The sequence below is a fragment of the Malus sylvestris genome, chromosome 7 (genome assembly GCF_916048215.2).
Source record: "Malus sylvestris chromosome 7, drMalSylv7.2, whole genome shotgun sequence".
In the NCBI taxonomy this organism is placed as follows: Eukaryota; Viridiplantae; Streptophyta; class Magnoliopsida; order Rosales; family Rosaceae; genus Malus; species Malus sylvestris.
The window spans coordinates 11,233,160-11,256,274 of NC_062266.1; the positions used below are offsets into that span (position 1 = coordinate 11,233,160).

The following is a 23,115-nucleotide window of genomic DNA, read 5'->3' on the forward strand; positions in this document are numbered from 1 at the left end:
GAAATGTCAAATCCGCGAAAAAATATGGTGAGAATGTCCCCGGCTCGATGGTAGGTATGGATGGTTGAGATAGTCTTGGGTCGACTTGGGCTGCTTGGAAAGCCACTGGAGCATGATGAGCCGTGAGAGTGGGCTGCTCGTCGGGAGCAGGCTGGGTCACGAGAGCAGGCTGCTCGGCAGGAGCAGGTTGGGCCGTGAGAGTGGGCTGCTCGACGGAAGCAGGCTGAACCACGGGAGTGAGTTGCTCGTCGGGAGCAGGCTGGGTCACGAGAGCAGGCTGCTTGGCAGGAGCAGGCTGGGCCACAGGAGTGGGCTGCTCGACGGAAGTAGGCTGGACCACGGGAGTGGGTTGCTCGTCGGGAGCAGGTTGGGTCACGAGAGCAGGCTGCTTGGCAGGAGCAGGCTGGGCCACGGGAGTGGGCTGCTTGGCAGGAGTAGGCTGGGCCACCGGAGTGGGCTGCTTGACGAAAGCAGGCTGGGCCACGGGAGTGGGCTGCTCGTCGGGAGCAGGCTGGGTCACGAGAGCAGGCTGCTCGGCAGGAGCAGGTTGGGCCGTGAGAGTGGGTTGCTTGACGGGAGCAGGCTGGATCACGGGAGCAGGCTGCTCAATGCGCAGTGCATGTGAATGCGAGGCTTGGGCTTGGGTCCACGTAAACTTAGATGGCACGGCTTGGATCGTGGTCTTGGTACCGTGAGCCTTGGATGGCATGGCTCGGGCCGTGGTGAAGGCTCCATGGACCTCGCCACGAGTGGCTACCGAAGTAGCCACCGCGGTGGTTCCCATGGTGGCCGTGGTGAAGGCACCATGGACCTCGCCGCGGGTAGCTACCGAGGTAGCCACCACGGTGGTTCCCATGGTAGAAGCTTGTGGTGATGATGTCGCTCCTCTTATTGTCGCATTTTGCCTCACGGATCTCCGGGCCGTGGTGAAGGCTTCATGGACCTCGCCACGAGTGGCTACCGAAGTAGCCACCGAGGTGGTTCCCATGGTGGCCGTGGTGAAGGCACCATGGACCTCGCCGCGGGTGGCTATCGAGGTAGCCACCACGGTGGTTCCCATGGTGGAAGCTCGTGATGATGATGCCGCTCCCCTTATTGTCGCATTTAGCCTCACGGATCTCCGCAATCCCATTTCTTGAACATTAGAATTTTCACTTATGGAATTTTCTAAATTTCTAGCCATTATATTTTGCTTATACGTTTTATCAAAGAACCTTTGCAAGTAAAAAATTCTAATAATAAGAACGTATGAAAAATATTCAAATGGACTAGAAAATAAAGAAAAAACCTTTTTGTGCGAGAGTCTTCTACGAGTATGAATTTCAACTCTCAATGAAAGCACCAATTTGTGGATGCAAATTTCTTCCTCCTTGATCTTAGACAATTTTGCACCTACAAAACAATTAACACCTTAGGTTAAGGCCAAGAGCCTCACGCGCCCACGATGAATGGGGGGGCTTTGGCATAAGAACCTCCGATGCCAAAGTTAGAATTTAGAGAGAAAGAGTGTTTAGAGAATTTTGGGATTTTTGCCAAAGTGTTGGAATTAGCTTTTTGGTGAGAATGGGAGTATATTTATAGGGATAGGAGGTGGCTAGGGTTTTTAGGTTTAATTTAGGTTTAATTAGCCAATTTATTTGGCTATTAAACATAAGATGAATGTTTTGGTGGTTTTTGAATTTATTGGGTAATAAAAAGGAAGAAATGGTGAAAAAGGTAGAAAAAAGTGATGGATTAGGTTTTGAAATGGGGATAGCCGGCCATGTGGTGTTTTAGGGTTGAATTGGATGTATTTTGTAGTTATTTGGATATAATGGATGGTTTAATTGACAATTAATGGGTTAATTAGGCAATAAACCCATTAATTAGCCAATTAACATAATTTAAAAGGAATGTGTTTGGGAATTACCTTGTAGAAAGGATTTGATGAGATGGACTTTGAATTGTTACCTATTTAGGGCACTTCTGTCTTGGTTGAAAGAGGGTTGCCCGCTGCTTGCGCGTAGGAACCTCGTTGTACTGCAAGGGTATTTTTGTCATTTTTGTCCAAAAATCCACGTGTCGCCCTGTGAATATTTTTGGCTCCACAATTACGAATTAGTCAAACAATCTTCGGGAACAACGACCTTGCATGAGCAATTATACTACAACTAATTGTATTCTTGCAAGTATTTTCAATGATTTTAACTCTATTTGCGCAGGTACTAAAAATTATATCCAGGATATCTGCCAAAATTGAAAAGATAAGTGCTAATAGACCAAAAGCTTTTTCTTCGATAAAAGAGATCCTTAAACTCTATTTGTAAGCTCCCTCTATGTTAGAAATACGCGTGATTTGATCTTCTGAACATTAATCTTAATATAATATAAATAAAAATGTATAGATTCAGCATGCATATAAATTTAAATAAAATAACTAAGAATGACATGTCGGTCATGTGATGATTATCAACATTTAGAGATGGATGGTTTAATTCATCTGTATATTATACGAAGTGATTATTGAGGATTAGAGACTTAGTTGTTAACCTCGTTTTATTTGATTAATTAAGTAGCTTTTTCATTTACTTGGGACAAACAAAATAAACAAACAACAAACAAATCCCATGAAAAACAAAGACAAAACCAAATCATGGATGGATCATAAGACCATCTCTAATCATTGGCCTAAACCCCTGGGTTAGGTTGGATTTGGTTTTTTTTTTTTTTTTTTGGGGGGGCGAGGAATAAAAGGGGAAAATAGGTTATAGGTCAGGGTTGGAGATGGTCTAAAGGATGGACCACACTTTCCTCCTATTAGTGGAAGGATAATGTTAAGGGCGGAGGGGCGGAATAAAAGGGGAAAATAGGTTATAGGCCAAGGTTGGAGATGGTCTAAAGGATGGACCACACTTTCCTCCTATTAAACCATCTCCAATGGTGGCTTATAACCTAAAATTCCTCTCCCCGCCCCCCCAAAACCCACTCCAACCCAAAACCTAAACTAAACCTAAAACTTAAAACCTAAAAAGAAGGCAAATATCAGCCACAATTTAGCCCACAAAATAAAATGGGACCCACGGGTGAGAGTGAAAAGTGGGCTGTGAAGCCCACACCCCAAAACCCAACTCGCCCCACGCGCCTCACGCGCCCTTTTGTTTCCTGCTGAAGGCCCACCCACGTGAGTTGGAAAAGTGGGCTGTATTTGTTACTGTAGCCTAACGGCTACTTGTGTTCATCCAAATGCCAATTTAATTGGACCGTTGGTTAATCCAACGGTCCACGTTCAACTTTTTTTTATATTTATATATTTATTGAATCTAACAGCTTAGATCGAATATAATCAAATCTAACAGTAAAAAAAGATCTAATGGTCCAAATTTAAATCCAACGGCTAAAATAATTTAAAAAAAATATTTAACTTAAAATCCAACAGTAAATCATGATTTTCATGTATTGATTTAGTGATTTTTCAAAATTTATCGGAATTTAAATATTTTTAGGTTAAAATATTCATAAAATTAATTTAGGATAGTCTACATAATTTTTTTTTTTTAAAAGTTAATTTTAAAAAAAAAAAAAGCCTTAATTCATTCTTTGATAATCTGGGGCTAAAATTTTAGGCCAGAAGGGTTGGAGTAGAAAAGCTGTTTCTGGGATAAAACCTAAATTTTCTGGGCTAAATATTTTTAGGTTTTAGATCACCATTGGAGATGGTCTTAGTGGAAGGGTAATGTTAGGGGAGACTAAATTTGTAGACAAAATTTTATAAATTAAATGACATGAAAGTTGATAATTGGATTATTACTCAAACATTGATAAACGTGCTCATTTTTATTGGTGACACATCATTTAGTTTACAAATTTAGTCTACCTAAAATTATCCAATTCACAATTGGACGGTTACAACTTACACGTGCGACAACTAACACACACATAGGAAAACTTAATCATGGCCGACCAAGATCCTCATGTGCTAATCATAGTGGTTAAACATTTCATGACCAACTTGGTTTACAAAAGACTTCTCAAAGCATCTCCAATGCAAAGACTCAATTGTACCCATAATATTTTTTATATTTGTCATAAAGAGGTGATGTATTTATGTATGTTGGTTTTCTTGTTCAATGTAAAGACTCAAATTTTAAAACTCATTTTGAATTTTAAGATTTGAGTCTTTGCACTGGAGGAGAAAATATTGAACTCAAAACTCGTATTTAAGTTTTAACAATTTAGTTGTGCACTATAGATGATTGGACTCAATTCTTATTATTCTTGGTTGAGTAACATTTTTCCTAGTTGGCATGGGCGGCTTCACCTCCAACTCAAATATCATATTGAAACTCAAATTTGGGTCTCCATTTTGTTGGAGATTTATGTATGAGTTTTAGGTCTCCGGTGCATTGGAGAACATTTAGACTCGTATTTATACTGAAATGTAAGATTTGAGTCTAAATTTTTCGGTGCATTGGAAATGCTCAATGTACTTGAAATATAAGACAGTACACCACAACTTATAATTATAAATATAAAGTAGTACATTAAAAAGCAGTACATTAAAAAGCATCCTCTAAGGGGGAGAAAACTTATATGGATGATTACCGCCACATAGTGACAACCCCGACCAGAATATCCTTATAGGCACCGAAATTGAGGCATGCTGGCCGACACTTGGAAATTAACAAAGCCATGCAAACGACGTGTAAAAGTACAGATAAAATTAAAACCAAAGTCTAGAACCAATTTAAACTAGAAGTGATAGTGCGCAGTGTGGAATGAACCCTTATTACAAATGCATACAATGATTTACAGTTGATCCGGGCTAGAAACCGGGTCAACTGCTAAAACCAGAAACCCACCCCTTCCAGATTTATGGGACCTTCTATATATAGAAGGTTCAATTTAAAAAATCATCTTTGCTTTTACAAGCTTATAACTTCTTCGTTACAACTCCAATACGCGAATGGTTTTTGCCTATGCCCTTGTAGGATCGAGCTCTATCCAACAATTCTTTGAGTGACCCGAAAAGGTCTATGAATCTTTAATGAAAAATCATGGAAAAACAAACTTTGTAACTGGTGATCTAAAATCCTCAAATTATTTTTACGAAATAAATTTGTGTACATACAAATTACGACATTTAAATTAATGAAATTCGGGGATGGTATTTCACATCTTCCCCCACCCCCATATAAAAATTTCATCCTCGAAATTTTCAGTACCTTACAAACTTCAAACCATTTCCCAAAATCAACAAACATCAATAACCAAGATTACATGAAAAGTCACTTTCAGTACGCACGAATTAATACGCTACATGCCAATTTTGTGGCACAATTCCCAACACTTAAAAGGTACAGCTACTAGAACCTGTAGCTGTAATACCACTAATGTAACATCCCACATCATCCAGGGGAGTGGATCATGTAAGCCTTATATGTAAATTCTCATCTCAACCTAGCAGGAGGCCTTTTGGTAACTCACTGGCTTCGGGTTCCGTAGGAACTCCGAAGTTAAGCGAGTTCGCGCGAGAGCATTCCCAGGATGGGTGACCAGTGACCAACTGGGAAGTTCTCGTGTGAGTTCCCAGAAACAAAACCGTGAGGGCGTGGTCAAAGCCCAAAGCGGACAATATCGTGCTACGGTGGAGTCGAGCCCTTGGATGTGGTGGGAGCCCGGGCCGTGATGTGACAATTTGGTATCAGAGCCAATCCTTGGCTGGATGTGTGCCGACGAGGACGTCGGGCCCCTAAGGGGGGTGGATTGTAACATCTCACATCACCCAGGGGAGTGATCCTGTAAGCCTTATATGTATATTCCCATCTTTACCTAGCACGAGACCTTTTGTGAGTTCACTGGCTTCGGGTTCCATAGGAACTCCGAAGTTAAGCAAGTTCGCACGAGAGTACTCTCAGGATGGGTGACCCACTGGGAAGTTCTCGTGTGAGTTCCCAGAAACAAAACCGTGAGGGCGTGGTCGGGGCCCAAAGCGGACAATTTCGTGCTACGATGAAGTCGAGCCCGGGATGTGGTGGGGGCTCGGGCCGGGATGTGACAACTAAAAATTGTTATGCCCCGATCCCGAGATACGTTCAAGATCGACACGTGATTTCATCACGTACTTGTTCAACTATCATGCCTCGTTTTTGAAACATGACTAAAATCAAACCAATAGTCCATTAGCGTCCTAACTTTTCCTTTTATTTCATGGCTATATCTAACCATTGTGTTAGACTGCCTACCTAAGAAATGATCAAGTCATTTGTAGTTCGTGCATTCTATTAAGTTTCGAAATTTCTCATGCATCCACTAGCCATAAATATAAAGTTCCAAACCACTCCGAACATGCATGATGCACCAATATGTCATTTAATTAGTTACATACATCAGAATGTTTTGCATCACAAAACCACACTCAACAACATATAGTATGTCAATGAACCAACAATGCACAATATTAAACCTTAACCACATTGATCAACCAATCAAATCATAATCATTTACAAAACCATACTTAAAATCATAAACAACTCGCTGAATATCCTGAATGAGTCATACAGACATCCATTGTTCTTTCTTAATTGGTTCACAAAGATTCTCATCTTTCGTTCATAACATGCTGAAAACTAAGGCTACAGCGGTCAAAGCCTACAACTTCTATGTTTTCACATTCTAGACAGACTCAAAGAACTCGTAAAGATTTCTAAGGATCTAGTTCTAGATCATCTCAATGGAACAGAAAGGCAAGAGGGATTCAGACCACTCAATGGAATCCAGACGAAGTAGGGTATCCAGACCAGTCAACGGAACCCTAGTAGAACATGGTTTTTGACCATTTAACGGAACCGACAGAACACGATTCCAGACCACTCAACAGAACTAAGACGAAGCAGGGTATCGGGACCACTCAACAGAACCCTAGCAAACATGGTTCCAAACCACTTAACGGAACCAACAGAACACAATTTTGGACCACTCAACGGAATTGGGACGAAGTAGGATATTCGAACAACTCAACAGAACACCAACAAAACATGGTTTCGGACCACTCAACAGAACGGACAGAACATGATTCCGAACCACTCAATAGAATCGATTACTAAAATGTGTATGGTCTTCCAATACGGATTAACCATGCAAAACCAGTCATATATCACACTACTATGTGGTGCAGTCGCATCATACATTCTATAACTTACGTCAATTCATCATGATCACAATTTCAAGTGTATACACTATTGATTCTACTTAAATAACCAATATCTAGTCATACAAATATACGAGTTCTACAGAATAATTCTAATATGTTCTTCCACTTATCTTTTCATACTAGTAGTTGCACATTATCACTATTGTCATCCAGAAACTCAACAAACACATAAATCTCGCACTTGGACATAAACTGAAATACACATCCCTAATATGGTGCACGGACCAAGATATAGGCCCACTAATCTCTATTGGATCTCTAATAATGCTAATTACAGTAGTAATCTAATCTGGGAGATCCGTACATTGAATTTCCGATTCATAAATTCCTAAGATCCTCAAATATCACATATATCTATATACTATAATTTCGTGACAATCCAAAGGTCGGATCTTCGTCTACCACAAGGCCAAGTAGGGGTCATTTACGAAACTAGGAGTTAACAACAGCATCACATCAAACAGACATCAAAATTGGATTCAGGGTATTGAAATTAGTCTAGAAAAACAAGGTCGGGTCATTAACCCACGTGCCATTGCACGTTGCGATCTGCAGCCACAACTCATCCGAAATTCCAACTAATACCAAATAGTCTCAAAATACACCAAAATGAAGATCATGAAGAGGGGAGCAAGATTTATTCCTTCAATGGAGTCTAGTTTCGTCGATAAAACCCTGAAAAATGGCGATGAGTCGTCGGATAAACAAAAACTCATGAATATTGGTTCCACGTCACTGGAACTCCAAAAGCCTGAACCAGGTTTTTTTGTTTGGTTAATGATGAGTCAATTTGTGGTGGTGGTGGATGATGTCGAGATGAATAGGATGAGAGGAGATAGATAGTGGTGGTGGAGAGGTGACTCAACGTCGTAAATGGCAGAAAATTTGGCCTGAAAACGCTGCCAAGAACCGGGTTAGAGCACGGGTCGTGGAGGAGATCCTAAGTTAGAAACTGAGTCAACTGCTAGAACCTGAAACCCACGTTGGGACCTTATATATAGAAGGTCCAATTTACTAAATTGTCCCTGCCTTTACAAGCTTATAACTTCTTCATTACAATTCTGATTCGTGACCTTCATACGAGCTCTATCCAAAAATTCTTTGTGTGATCCCAAAAGGTCTATGAATCTTTAATGACTAATCACGGAAAAATAAACTTTGTAACTAGTGAACTATAATGCTAAGGAGACTCTCTTAAAGTGGGATTTCCCATGGACTTCCACCATATCATGTTTTAAGCACAATATTTTATAACGTTGACACGAGAATTATGCCCAAAACATAAGGTGGCGGAAAGTCTATGAGAAGTCTCACTTTTGAGAGAATCTCCTTGGCATTTTCCTTGAAGGTAAAAAAGCTAACAGCTAGAACCTACAGAGCTTCATTCACCTGGTGCAAGTTAGACAACCAAGCTGAAAATTCTATCATGCTCTAGTGCTTGACATGCATCATGCAATGGAGGGTCAAGTATATATCTTTCTTTTCTTCTTCTCTTTTTCGATATCAAACGGTCTAAAACACTAGTGCAGAGTAGAAAAACACCAAATTGCATAGCAGAGTTTTCACTTTTTTGGTAAAACAAGGTCCGCCTAATATCCAACGGCCTTTACCCATCACAATGGGCCAAACTTCCGATCCAACATCGGCTGCTTGATGCATCCGCCCCTCGGTCATAATTTCCAGTTCGACGTAGGAGAATTATGTGAAAACTTATGCCTTAGAAACATTTGCTTCATTAGGAGGGAATAGGTTACAATGTGTATGGTAATGGACCTTGTTCGGATATGGTTTTGGTAATTGAAGGCCCGCCCCTCTGTTTATTGATTAAAAATTTGGGCTTTTACTAATTTTCCGGTAGGCAAAGTTAAGGAGTTGGTGACTAAGTAAAAAGGAGTTGTTTGATGTGCTGGAAACTTGGAAGTAGCAGGTGTTTGGGTTAATATTTAAATATTGAGCTTGAATGAAGGAAAGTCCAAGAATGCTAAATTAAATGAAGACTTGCCCGAAGCCCAGCATCGAGTCCAGAAACAAACTAAAGCCTTTTCAGCCAAGACACAAGTCACGTGTCTATAACAGAAGTGACAAGTGATGGAGATCAACCTGCTATCAGCCAAAAAGCACTTTCTAGAGGCACTACATGTAAACAACTGATGACTCACTACCCTTAAAGAGCTTTCAGACAAGGGCAGAACTAAAAGCAGTCAGGCTAAATTGCCTATAAAAAGAAAGGCAAGCATCTGACACTCAAACACTTAAACAATCAAACAAACAAACATACAAACTCTGCTCTCAAGCCAGATTTGCATCCAAAAAGCTGAAATTAACCCAGATTCGATTCTTTTAGCAATAGTTTCCTTAGAAAAACTATCTTTTGTCTAGTATAAAAGCTCTGCTACCTTCCCAGTGTTGTAGTATCGATTCCCTCATGTAAACCTGTTTTCCATCCATCTCTTTTTAGCATACAACCTCTATAAACTCAAAGAGAAGTGGCTGCAAGAGGTTCAACCATGCTAGACAAGGTGAAATCTTGCCCGAGTCTTTCTATTTGTCCTCTAAATTAGTAGATCTATTGCTTAATACGCTCTTCAGCATGTATTCAAGTTATTTCCACTTGTTTTCTATTTTAAAGAGTCCTATTTGCATATGGATCTGGTTAACTTAATAGATCTGCTTTCATTAAGAGCAACTTGGAACCAAGCAAATGACTTAAAGGGCTCTAAACTCCATCGAACATACAAGATCATGAACTAAAAGTCCTTGTTTACAAGGCAATGAAAAGAACTTAATGAAGACTTAACTCATCTGCGACAATCCTTTGATGACAAGAAGTTTGAGTAACTTGGGGCGCAAGTATTCAACTTAAAACACACTTGTTATACATCTGCTATACTGAGATAGCAGTGGCACACCTAGCACTTTGTTAATTTTGATTGCGAGCCTCAAGACCTACACCTAAGGCCCTACAAAGGCACATTTTAAAATTAACTTTATACTCTTCTTGTAGCACACCGACAAGTAAGAGCCCGACTACTAATCATCGAAGTGCCAATCCCTTGGGGAGCTATGCTGAGGTCCACAGGCCTTCTCCAGAGAAATCTTTGCCATAACGGTAGGACAATTTCAAAGGTAATTAACAGAGGAGAATGTGAATTTGTTAATATAATCTAACTGGAAAAGTTAACCTTTTGAATGTCAATTTGTTAACTTATTTCATTAGATTTTGACTCTTATAATCTCTCCCTTTCTTCTTGCTATGTATTCGGTGATGGGGCTTGATTATGAATAATAGCAACCAATAAAATGATGGTTAAAAATAAAACGGTATACTTTCACAAACTCTTTACATGTAAGAAGCAGCTATCGCTTGCAAATCACAGTCATATACGTAACAAAAAATATATATCGTGTTAAAAGGGTGGCAACTTTTCACTTAGGACTTGATGCAATCTTCTATTGACAAAATAACAGAGTGAACTGATGGTAAGAGTTTTAATGCAATTCTATTTCTAACAAGGGAGGGATACATATAATTGGTATCTTTCAACATTGGTCAGATACATGTACCACTAGACCAAAAGGTGAACCAAAAAGAAAGTTGATCAAAACTTAACTTCACCTTATTTTCTCTACATTAAAAACGTAACAAAGACAAATTACGTTTCTTTTTCTATGGAGATTGGTTGAAATTTCACTCACATTAAAGGTTATGATTCACGTGATACCATATTGTTGTTAAGTCCAAGGCTGATTTAGATATGTGCCAAAGGCTTCTTGACTCTAACCCTTTAGACAACTCTTTGTGAGCATAAGAAAAAAAATCCTTTATAATGCTCATGCTTCAACTTTGACTATGGAAGAAATCTTCTTGAGGCAAAAATCTAGAGTTCAATGGCTAAGGGCAGGGGATAGAAATTCTTCATTTTCTTCAAGTCTATATCGAAGAATAGAAGTAGGAATCGTTTGGTTTCTATTACTAGTATTGATGGATCTATTGTCAATTCGGAGGAGGAAGTCAAGCAGTAAGTTATCAATTTCTTTCAATCACTCCTTGGATGTTATGTTGGCGAGGACTCTTCTAGGCTTGATGGTTTGAACAGGCTAGTGTCCAATCCTTTGGATTATGTTCTTACTGATTCTCTTTGTGCTGATTTCACTCCGGATGACGTTAAGTCTATTTGCTTCTCTATATATCCCAATAAGTCTCCTGGACCAGATGGCTTTAATGGTTTTTTTTTTCAAATAGCGTGGTCCGTCATTGGAAATGATGTCATCGATGCTGTTCAAGAATTTTTTCACTCAGGTCATCTTCTTAAGGAGTTCAATTCTACTATCATTACCCTTGTCCCCTAAGGTCTCTGTTCCTGCTACAATGAGAGATTTTAGACCTATATCTTGTTGCAACACGCTTTATAAAATTATAGCTAAGTCGGTGGCTAATCGGCTCAAGGAAGTTTTATCTCCTATGGTAAGTCTTGATCAATTGGCCTTTATTCCGGGAAGAAAAATTGGGGATAGTATCCTTCTCGCTCAAGAAATCCTTGGTGACTACCACGAAGTTGAGGGATCTCCTAGGTGTGCTCTGAAGGTTGACCTTATGAAAGCTTATGATACTGTGGAGTGGGATTTTATACTTTCTACTCTTGTTGCATTTGCTATCCCGCCTACAATGATTAATTGGATTAAGAGTTGCATCTCGTCTCCTATGTTCTCGATTGTTGTAAATGGTGAGCTTGTAGGTTACTTTGGGAGTATGCGTGGCCTTAGGCAAGGGGATCCATTGTCTCCCTACTTATTTGTCATTGCTATGGAGATGTTGTCCCATATTATTAATGTTAAAGTAAGATCCTCTCCTCTTTTTCGGTTTCATTGGTGGTGTGAGATAATTGGGTTAACTCACCTTTGCTTTGCGGATGATATTCTTATGGTCTACTTCGAGGATGAAGAATTTGCTCAGGTTCTCTATCAATCTCTATGCAATTTTCAATTGCTTTCCAGGTTAGCCTCTGGCGCCTCTAAGAGCCAATTTTTTTGCCGGTCCGTTACTTAGGAGTTCCACTAATCACTTCCAAGCTTAGGCTTTGTGATTGCCCTCATTTAATGACAAGATTGAAGGATTACAAGCTGGGAGAATAATGTTCTCTCTTTTGCTGGGAGATTGCAACTCATCCAATTTGTGCTTTCCAGTATCCAAGTTTTTTGGTGCTCACATCTGATCCGCCCCAAAAAGTGCCTTTTAGATGTTGAGAGAAGACTCTGCTCTTTCTTATGGTCTGGTACTTGCTTAGGGCGTTATGCAGCTAAAGTGTCTTGGTCTGACATTTGTCTCCCTAAGGTTGAGGGGGGTCTTAGCTCAAAGTGATTACAATGTTAGAATAAAGCTCTTATGATCCGCCATATTTGGAGCTTAATTTCTTGTGCTTCTAATTTATGGTCTAATTGCGTGAAGGCTTATTTACTTCAAGGTAATTCGTTTTTGGATTGCCCCTTTTCCTTCTATTTGCTCTTGGAATTGGAGGAAATTCCTTCATCTCAGAGAGCTGGTTAGACTCATCTTCTTTCATGTCATTGGTGATGGGCACTCCACCTCTCTATGGTTTGACAATTGGCACCCACTCGGGTCCCTTAGCCTTAGATGGCCTTCTAGTATCAACGAGGAATCAAGGCTCCAACCAAATTCTTTGGTCAGAGAGATTATTGATGAGAATGGTTCTAGATGGAGGTGACCTTTTTCTTCCTCTAATGATTTATTGGAAATTCGAGTTTTTATGTTTCAGCTTTCTCCGAACCAGTTTAGGCATGATTATGTTACTTGGATGTTGCCACCCAATGGAAGCTACTCTGCCTCATCCGCTTGGAATGCTATTAGGGAGTCCCATCCGAAGGTCCCATGGGTTGGTCTCTTGTGGTTTGGCACATGTCCCAAGGTGGAGCTTCATTCTTTGGCTAGCTATAAGAGGTAAGTTATCTACTATAGGTCGGGTAATGGTCCTTACCCCTCATGCCTCGCTTATTTGCTCTTTGCTTGACTGATAATGAGTCTCACAATCACTTGTTCTTTAAGTGTGTGTATAGTGCCAATATTTGGTCTCATATGCTTTCTAAGTGTGGTTGTGATCCTCCTCCTTTGGATTGGCATGAATTTATCATTTGGGCTGCTAATAATTGGACGAGTAAGTCGTTGGATATTAGCATTAAGAAGTTGTGCCTCCAAGTTGTTATTTATGCTTTTTGGAAAGAAAGGAATAACCGTAAATTTAGAAAGGAGCACCTCCACTCTGTTGCTGTCTTTAAAGCCATTGTGAACTCTATACGCTTACAATTATGTTCTTTGCAGATTCCGCTTTCTACTGCAAATATTTCAAGAATGGAGAATTCCTATGTAGGTCTCCTTTTATGTTGGTTGTTAGGTTGGGTTGTTTCTGTTTTTTACAGCCTTCTGTTTTTTTGTTTGTGTGTAGCTTGGCCTTTGTTGCCATTGTTGTGTTGTAGTTTGTTGCTTCTTTTGTTCTCTTTTGATATAATCATTCAAGTCACCCAAAAAAAAACACAAACAACACCAAAGGAAAATGTTAACCTGAAGTAAAAAATCAAGACGCTTGAAAGACGAGGTCCTCAGGAATCAAGAATGCCTCCAAGGCCAAATTTGAAATTGAGTCACAAAAAGATCTCTAGCAGAGAAGTTAACCAACATACAAAAGATCTGCAGTAGAATTTTCGGTAAAGTTTCAATAATCACTGAAAGGGCACTGCATGCTGTAGTTTGCAAAGTGAGGATATCCACATTGTATTGAGATCAAACTCTATTCACAGTGTCTGCAAGGTACCGCAATATGCATCCCAAACCAGCTCTCTCTGTCAGTTTTTCATGAATTCGAAGGCACTGGTCGCATGTGGGCCAGTCTCCAGTAGACTAGACAATCCTCTTTACAAGTACTTTCAATGAGAGAAACCCCCAAATTGTAAAATGTCCTAAACAATAGCATATACCAAAGATGGGGAAAAGAAAGGCAGGAGAACTTTTCTTATAGGAAAAAGGAAGAATAATAAAGATAACTTAGGAGAAAAACATCAAGAAATCGAAATCACAAACTTAGAAGAAAAAATATGCATAACTAATATTTTCTAAAACTTTGGGGTAGAATATTTGCATATATGACACTGCACCAAAGCCGTACACATAAAAAATGCTCTAATGACATCTTGGATAAGAAACGAAATAAGAAGAAACATACAAATGTTTCGTATATAGTGATATTCATAAGAACTATACCACATAAAATACATCCATGTTTCTACGTTGAAGCCTATTTTGATAGATTACTTTCTACACATTTGTGGAGCTTACAGAATAATGGAGCCTACATATTCATCGAGCCAATACTATGATTGCCCAAGAATGCAACTATTTGTTTCACACTAGATGGCAATCTCATTAGTGTGTTTAAGTGCCCAGTAAGACCATAAGGATTAGGCCTTGCCAGGAGGCAATGCTGTCCCGAACTTACAAGGGAATCATGTTCTATATTCCCAAAATCCCACACTAATCATACAAATTGGATTCCTTCAGGAATATAAGATACTCAACTGCCATATTTGATTCAAATAAATCTGTCTAAGGCCTGAACAATGGATAGTGAAGGCCACTGTTTCTTCGCACCCTAACAAAGCACAAGTCTCGGTAACTTGCCTATAATAACACCATCTAAAAAGATAAAGATACAGAATGCACGCAAAGAAAGAGCCAGACCTACGTAACCAGTCAAATTCAAGTTCGTTTCTATAAATCAAGATACTTACTTTGGTTCTCCGTTTGGGAAAATTCTCGACCAGTTTAACTGAGAACCCTCTAGTAGACTCATGTGTACTCTATATTTGGTTAAAGAACTTCCAATAGTTTTAAGCGCATTGAATCATGCAGCTACTACCAACCGTTAACGAGATCCGTGTTATATACAGAAAACAAAGATATACAAAACCACCTTCAAGCAAAACACAGTTCATTATCTACATAAATTTCAAATTTCAAATCAATAGATTACGTAAAATACTCGAATCCAAAATCAGATAGCATTCATAAGGTATAACTACTTACTTCATGAGAATGTCATATTACTCGGGATCCAAAGAAGAAAACATTGCATCCACATCTTTTATAGCCATGATAGCTCTATGCACCATTATCCAATTTGCAGACTGCAAAACTCAAAATAATAAATCTCATCACTTTCTTTCATTCCACACCAAACAGACCATTTGAATTATAATTAAACACAGGGGGACAATTCTGATTGGTACCCAAGAAAACCACTGGAAACACAATAAGAAAAGGAGAATAACGTTCTAAACTTGCAATTCAATTTCTATTCCATCGATTGATTTTCTCGGCAACCAAACAGAAGATTAGGAAAAGAGAAAAGATAAACCTTGCAGCGCTCGTCTTTGGTGTTGAGAGGCGAGCCTTCAAGAGCAGTTTTTAGAGCTTCGACTGTCTTGCACCTAGATGAAAAACGGATTAAACAGTTAAGGTTTTTGGGGAATTTTCAAATCATAAAGGGGTTTTACAGAAAATTGCATGTAAAAATGGGGAAAGGATTTGGAGTAATACTGTTTGAGTAAGCTCTCGATCTTTCGAGATTTTTGTTCGATTTTATTAGTTATGGCCTCTGCATTATCTGCTTCCACAAATTCCTCTGTTCCTGCCATTTCTCTCTCTCTCTCTCCCTCTCTCTCTCTGTTTCACTGTGATTTTCTCACCTGGTAATTGGAAAAGACCTGAGGAAACATATTCCCGAGAAAGTGACACGGCAGGTGGACCAAACTGTATATTGGGCTGGATCCTAGGTCGGCCCAAAGATAGCCTTCAATTCAGACCATTTGATTGTCTAAAGTTTTGTTAAATTAGTAAGGGTAAATTACAAAAAAAAAAAAAAAAACTATTTAGCTACCTAGTTTAATTTTTTTTTTATCTCCAATAACTCTCTTTATTTTATCAAATTTTAAATATTTTATTATTAACAATTCAAACTCAACCAACTCATTTTCTAAAAAAGTCTTAACTATCTTCATTTTCTTCTTGCTCAAGGTTCCACCCTTGAGTTTTATTATTTTGTTAATATTTAGCTGATAAATTGTTGCTCTGTAAATTTAAAAAGTGACTGTTCATTTTGCTGTAATAGAAACTCTTTTATAGAGTTTGTTGGAGATGTGTTTTTTTTTTAATTTGACTATTTAAAATAGAATTTTGTTATTTTACTGTATCTCCTGAAACAAAAATGCTCTTAGTAACTTAAAGTGAATTTGGCTTAAGTAGCTTGGTCTTTTTTAGAGGGGTGTTTTAATATAGAATCAATCAATTATAAAAAATGTTGGAAAAAAAAAACCTACTTATCCATGTCACCAACTCGAAGAATTTAAATTTTCATTTTTTTTTTCGATTTTGCCCTTATGTACAAAATTAATTTCCTAATTTTATGCATTCTTTTACTCTTATAATTTGAATCAAAAGATATTAAAATAATATCTATCATCTAATCTAACAAAATCTATCGTTTGACAAAAAAAAAATTATATAAATATACAAATAAAAATCTCCATAAAAAAATTAAAAATACTTTATCAATAGGAACATTTTTATACAGTAAAAATATCCCTCAAATAGTCAGTAAAATTATAAAACACATATACTTTGATCAATGTTGTTACGCTCACGTCTAAAAAAAACGACCAATGAAACTAAATAACAATTCAATATTAAATGATTTTGGTTCATATATACATGCTAAGATTCCAATTTCACTATGTCACATCCTGGCCCGGGTCCACCACCGTAGCACAATATTGTCCGCTTTGGACTTACCATTCCCTCACGGTTTTGTTTTTGGGAACTCACGAGCAACTTCCCAGTAGGTCACCCATCATGGGAGTGCTCTGGCCACCTTCTCGCTTAACTTCGGAGTTCCGACGGAACCCGAAGCCAGTGAGCTCCCAAAAGGCCTCGTGCTAGGTAGGGATGTGAATATACATTTAAGAATCACTCCCCTTGGCAATGTGGGATGTTACACTCTATGCAGTGATTTGTTTTTGTCTGTTGATTTGTTTTTTATTTATTCAATCATACGACTTGAAATAACAGGATGAGTATTAAAGGAAAAACAGAATACGGAAAATAGCTTATCTTTCATCGGGAAAAAAAAAAAAAAAAACCCTTAAAAAACATGAGAAAAAATCTTCCTAGATGGGTATGATCAAATTTGTATGCCCACGACTAATGTAGTTTGCATTGCTATTTGCTTAGGTGCTCAATGAGCTCTGTTGCACCAAATTGCTTTTGTTTCAATCATACGCTGTCGTTTACATTGTTCCTGTTCCACCAAATTGCTTTTGTTTTGTCCTTTGGTCAAATGACCTCCAAGCCCCAACAGATAAGATCACCAAACACACAAAATCCCGTAAATCAAAATAAAACACAAGGTTAATATCGTTATTCTAACCAAACGGTCATAATTGTCGACACTCCACTTCTTGAATTCCTTTCCCCTCACACTCTTTTCCACTCTTTTTTCTTCCTTGCCTTCAAAGTCTTCCTTGCTTCACACAAAATCCAAAACCTCCGCAGAAGCTCACCTGCTCATCAATGGCGGACTCCATCCCCTACAGAAAACCCCACTTCCCATTCTCTGATCCAAACCCAGAAGCTCACCGAAACCCGATTCCACACGGTAAGTCCTACACTATGCACTTTCTCCTTAAAGCTCTAATCTTTGCCGTTTTCATTTTCGTTCTTCCACTTTTCCCCTCACAAGCTCCCGAATTTATCAACCATACGATCCTCAGCAAGTTCTAGAGCTCATTCACGTTATCTTCGTCGGCATTGCCGTGTCCTACGGCTTGTTCAGCAGAAGAAATATTTCCCGTTTCGTCAAATTTCGACGGCGGGTGTGAATACCCATGTGGGTATGGTGAGAAAGGAGAGGGTGACAGTTGGAATTCTGGGTATTTTGTGGGTAACCATGTTGCTGCTGTGGCTCAATCTTGTCATCAAAGCAATGTTTCTTATGCCCAATGCAAACCCAGTTTGGGGATTTGTGAAAGTGGGGCTGAAAATTCATGTGGGTATAAAGAGAAAAATGTTACTCAAGCTTGGAATACTCAGTATTTTCAGGGTGAATCAATGGTGTTTGTGGCTCAACCAAATTATGGTCTTGATGAATGGCTAAAACCCAGATCAATGGTTGATAATCAGCCTTTAGGATTGCTGATTCGGAGTTTGAAATCGAGGGTGAAAAACCGGGATAGTTTTGAGTTTGTTGCTAGGAGTGAGTTCAGTTTAGGTTCTAAGGGCTCTTTTAATAGCTCTGATAGGGTTAGGAATGGGGATTTTGGTGATTTGGGTGCTATAAATTTAGAACAGAAGTTCAATGAAGCTGCTGCATCACCATCCCCGGTTCATTGGCGTTCGCGTTCTGCAAGGATGGAAAGGGGGAATAGAGTAGGTAGTAATGCTCATCCTTCGCGTTTGAGGCCACTCTCAGTTGATGAAACTCAGTTTGAATCAATGAAAACTCGGTCTTTCCAGTCCACATTGTCCTTTACTTCCGAGTCTTCTTCTCAAACTAGTTCTATGTCTTCTTCCCCAAAAGAAGACTCTTTCACGCACTCCATGTCTTCGGAGGTGCTTAACTCGAAGGTGGAGAATGTGAAGAAAAGAAAGAGTCCTCATTCTCAAGGGTCTTCTTCTCCTTCAGGATTTGCATCATCACCACCAAAACCGTCGAATGAAAAAGCTTCAGTGAGTGCATTGCATTCGCGGGGCTATAGCATTGGTTCTTTCCATGAGGAGGACATGAGGAGAAGAAAGAGTCATCCTCTTCCTGCTCCATCTACATCGCAAATCATCAACTAACAACAAAATCACCAAAACAAAACCGAATAATTACCGAAACCCAATACCAGAATTTACAATTATAACCAACACTCAGCTCATCGCTGTCGAAATCGCCATCCTCCTTGAACTCACTGTCACTGTCACGAGCCTTTCTCTCCATTTCGACGTCTGATCAAACACGCAAATATTTATACAATTTAATTCCACAAGGATTCTAAAATTGATGTTGTTTCCTTGTTTTCTTTCAAGCCGTCTGCTAAAACAAGTCCCGAAATCTATCAACTAATTTCCCCTTCGTAGACCAAAAACATTTGGGCCTTAAATCGGTTTCATGGGCTAGTAAGGCCAATATGAGATTGAGCCAGACCTATCTTATTTGATTACTATTTTGTTGCGCATTCAATGAGAACGACTTATTTACTACTACAATATAGTGATATTTCTTTTTATTTGTAATGATAGTTTGTAGGTTCGACTCATGTAAATGACTAATTCAATACTAAATTATGATGTTTGGCTCATTGTGCGACTAACCCAAACCCCACACCTGTAAAGAAATGATAAAGACTAATCTAAAATAGGGGTGACAGATTGCCAGATGTATTACAAGCCAATTTTAATAGTTTCCCTCCAATCCCTCAACCATGGCAAGATGTCTTTTACTGTGGATTTGGAATGCATTTGACCTAACACGCTTGTTTCATGCTAGTCTTTCTCGCATTCAAAACAAAGTACCTTAGTTTTTAAGGAAAACTAATGAAAATGGCTTGAAAAGTTTTAGTTTTAATAAAAAAACTACGTTATAAGTTTTGTTTAATGATTAGTACAATACCCATATTAAAGTAGTCCAACTAAAAATGGCTCAACTATAATAAATTATGATTTATCGATTTTACCCCTAACTTTTTTATGTTGAGTTCCAGATTTTCGTTGTTAATGGAATTCATCGTTGTTTTGCAGACCTTCTTCTTTTTCTTTGAAACAAAAATATAGATCATCATGCTATTTTATTTATATTTTGTATTATTTCGTTGAAATGTGATTGTCGTTATTATTCATAGTGTATTCGAGGTACTGTTTTTCAATTTTTCATCGTTAGTGGAGTTCATCGTTTGTTTCTCCAGAAAATAAATTTGAGATCTACATGATATTCAATAATAACGACAGGTCACTGTTTCTGGATTTTAAGTAACACTGTTTCTGGAATATAAGTCGCTGTTTTTGGAATCTAAGTCACTGTTTCTGGATCCAAGTGAAATTGACACATTGTTTCTTAAATGCAAGCTAGAAAGGAAATAGTGAAATTCACTGTATTTGGATTCAAAGCAAAATAAGCACCATGTTTCTTAAATATAATCAACTGATGTATGAAAGAAAAGAAACAGTCAAAGGTTAAAACATAGACTATTTCTAGAACTAAGTCACTGTTTCTGGAATTTAAGTCACTGTTTCTGGATTTTGGTTCTTTTCTTTCCAGAAACAGTGTTATGTTTTGGGTTATCCAGAAACAGTTTTATGTTTTGGTTTTTTTTTTCTAGACACTTTTTTCGCTGATTTCTGCCATTAAGCTTCTTTGAACTTGTTTTGGCGACTTTGTTCCGATGAATGCTTCCTTTTTCAACTTTGATTTGGTTGTTTTTGAAATGGGGGGGGGGGAATTCGATTTGATAGGAAGACATGGAGTTATTTTCGTGTTGGGTTGAGGTTGGTGAAGAGTCAAGACAATATCAAATCATTTAGGGGTATTTACGGCAGTGTAGATTTGGAGTGGGTTGGACTTGTAAGTTTGATCGGTGGACAATAGTTTTGGATGATTTTTTTATTAAACTTTGAGCCATTTTGGTTAAATAACATTTTAGGATGGTTTTTGGTTAAATATTTGTTGGTTCAAGCCCTTTTCATTAAAGTTCCCTAGTTTTTATATAGTGAGCACATATTTAAGGGTTTAAACATGCTCGAAACAATTGGAATTAACCTCAATTTTTTAGTGAAATGAGTTGACCTCATAAAAAAATAAAATAAAAAAAGAGTCGATACGGAACTTTGATATATTCAGCTCATATATTTTGTGAGATAGCTCGAACTTGGTTCAAGCTCGACTTGTTTGTTTCCAAGACTAGCACACAAACACGACCACCCAAGCTATCATTGAAGTATGCAGGCGAAATAGAGCTGGAATTTAAGCAGCAATTTGATTTTGATTTGCGCACATGCAAGCACACCTGCAGACTTGGGTCTTGCTGGAGCTTGTTCTTTGCATTTTTCTGGTTCTACTCAATTCTTTTAGATCAAATAACTACTCTTTGATTTTATATAAGTGAGTTTTAATGGGAAAATTTCACACAACAAAATCTTCAATGAAAAACACATTAATGATTTTTAATGAAAATTTTGAAAAAGCGGTTGTCGGTTTTACGAAGAAATGATTGTTGGTGTCAACTTTAACTTAATTGTGATATATCATTACACCTAAACTTTAACTTATTTACAATTTTGTCATTGTCTTTTATCTTTGTAATTAAAGAAAACTCATTGTATGTTTTAGGATAAAAATGTGAGGTTCTTTTCATTAGTTTTTCTTTATGCAAATGATGTTAAAAGAAGAGCGAAAATGGAAAAGGAAAAGAGTTGTTCCAACCTTATACATCTTTGTATGTCACTCCTTACACCAAAGTCTTCCTTCTGCAAATTGCTGCTTAAAACTAGAATGAATGAGGATTTCGTAACGTAATACTTTAATATAATTTTTTTTTACTAAACGAGTGAAATTAGAAAACTTTTCGACCCAATTTACCGATCATCTCCATGTCAATATGAATTTGAGAGACTAGATTTCTTTTTCTTTTTCTTTTACTGATATTTCAACACATATTTATGTAGTCTTTTAGTATCAACCCTCATACATTTTTACATGTCCTCTCCTTGTATTTGACCCGGTTTGAGATAGTATTTTATTCTTTTAATATTAACAAAAATGTTAAATTAAAATTGAACATCTCTCCCAAAATTGAAAAGATAAGTGTTAATAGACCAAAAGCTAATTCTTTTGATAAAGAGATTCTTAACGTGTAGTGATAGGGATTTTACTACTCATGTGAATGCGATAAAAACCTCCCATTATACTTGCAAGAATCACAAGGTTGTTGTAGTATAAACAGATCTTGCAAGGTCGTTCTCCACATGGATTATTGAATAATTTGAAACTAACCAAGTTCCAATTAATTATTGTAAAGTAGAAATTGAGATGATTGATTTTATAACCTACTTAAATTAAAAACGAATTTAACTATTAAAGATAAGACAATCTGCAATATTAAAACTAGAGATAAAAGAAAACATTTTTGGGAGAATCAAATTAAGAAAACACTAGGGTTCCACCATCACCTAGCAATCCTATGAACTTTTACCAATTACTTATGATCTACACATGCCACTTTGAAGGTTAGATTTTCCTAATTCATATTCTACTTGGAACCTCCAACATAGAACGTATATCTAACATGCAACCCGTCCGGACGTTCGGATCAAATCTGAACATGAAAGACTCATTATGCTTTATGAAAATCCTTTGAAAAACCATGCAATCCTTAAGACGTGGTATTCATCCTAAGTGAAATTACAATTATTAATCACAAGAAGCCAGCGTCAATTTCAGGGAACCTTCCGATCAAAATTGCATCAAATTACTTTTCTAAAGATCCTAATGGTGATCAGGCATTAAAACAATTAGATAGTTTTTATCCCGGTTATTAACAATTCAAAGTAAGCATGCAATCAATCATAAGCAATTAAATAAAAATCACATATTCATGCTAAGGCTCAAGGCTTCGCCCTAGCAAAAGAAAATTAGTTACGCATATTCATAATTGAAATCATATAAAATATTATTAAGAAAATGATTGAAAACACCTTCAAGTAGAAAATCTCCAAAATCCTAGCAATTCTCTCTGTCTCCAAAATTGCATAAAATAAAGCCTAGTCCCAAAACTGTAGACGGCCAAGCAATATATTTGCTAAACCACCACACAAACCCTAATCCCAG

The 23,115-nt window shown here is 37.9% G+C and overlaps 1 pseudogene; it reads left to right on the forward strand.

Moving 5' to 3' along the window:
- Positions 1-17,769: 17,769 nt before the first annotated feature.
- LOC126628548 (uncharacterized) lies at positions 17,770-19,476 on the forward strand (annotated as a pseudogene).
- The last annotated feature ends 3,639 nt before the right edge of the window (positions 19,477-23,115 follow it).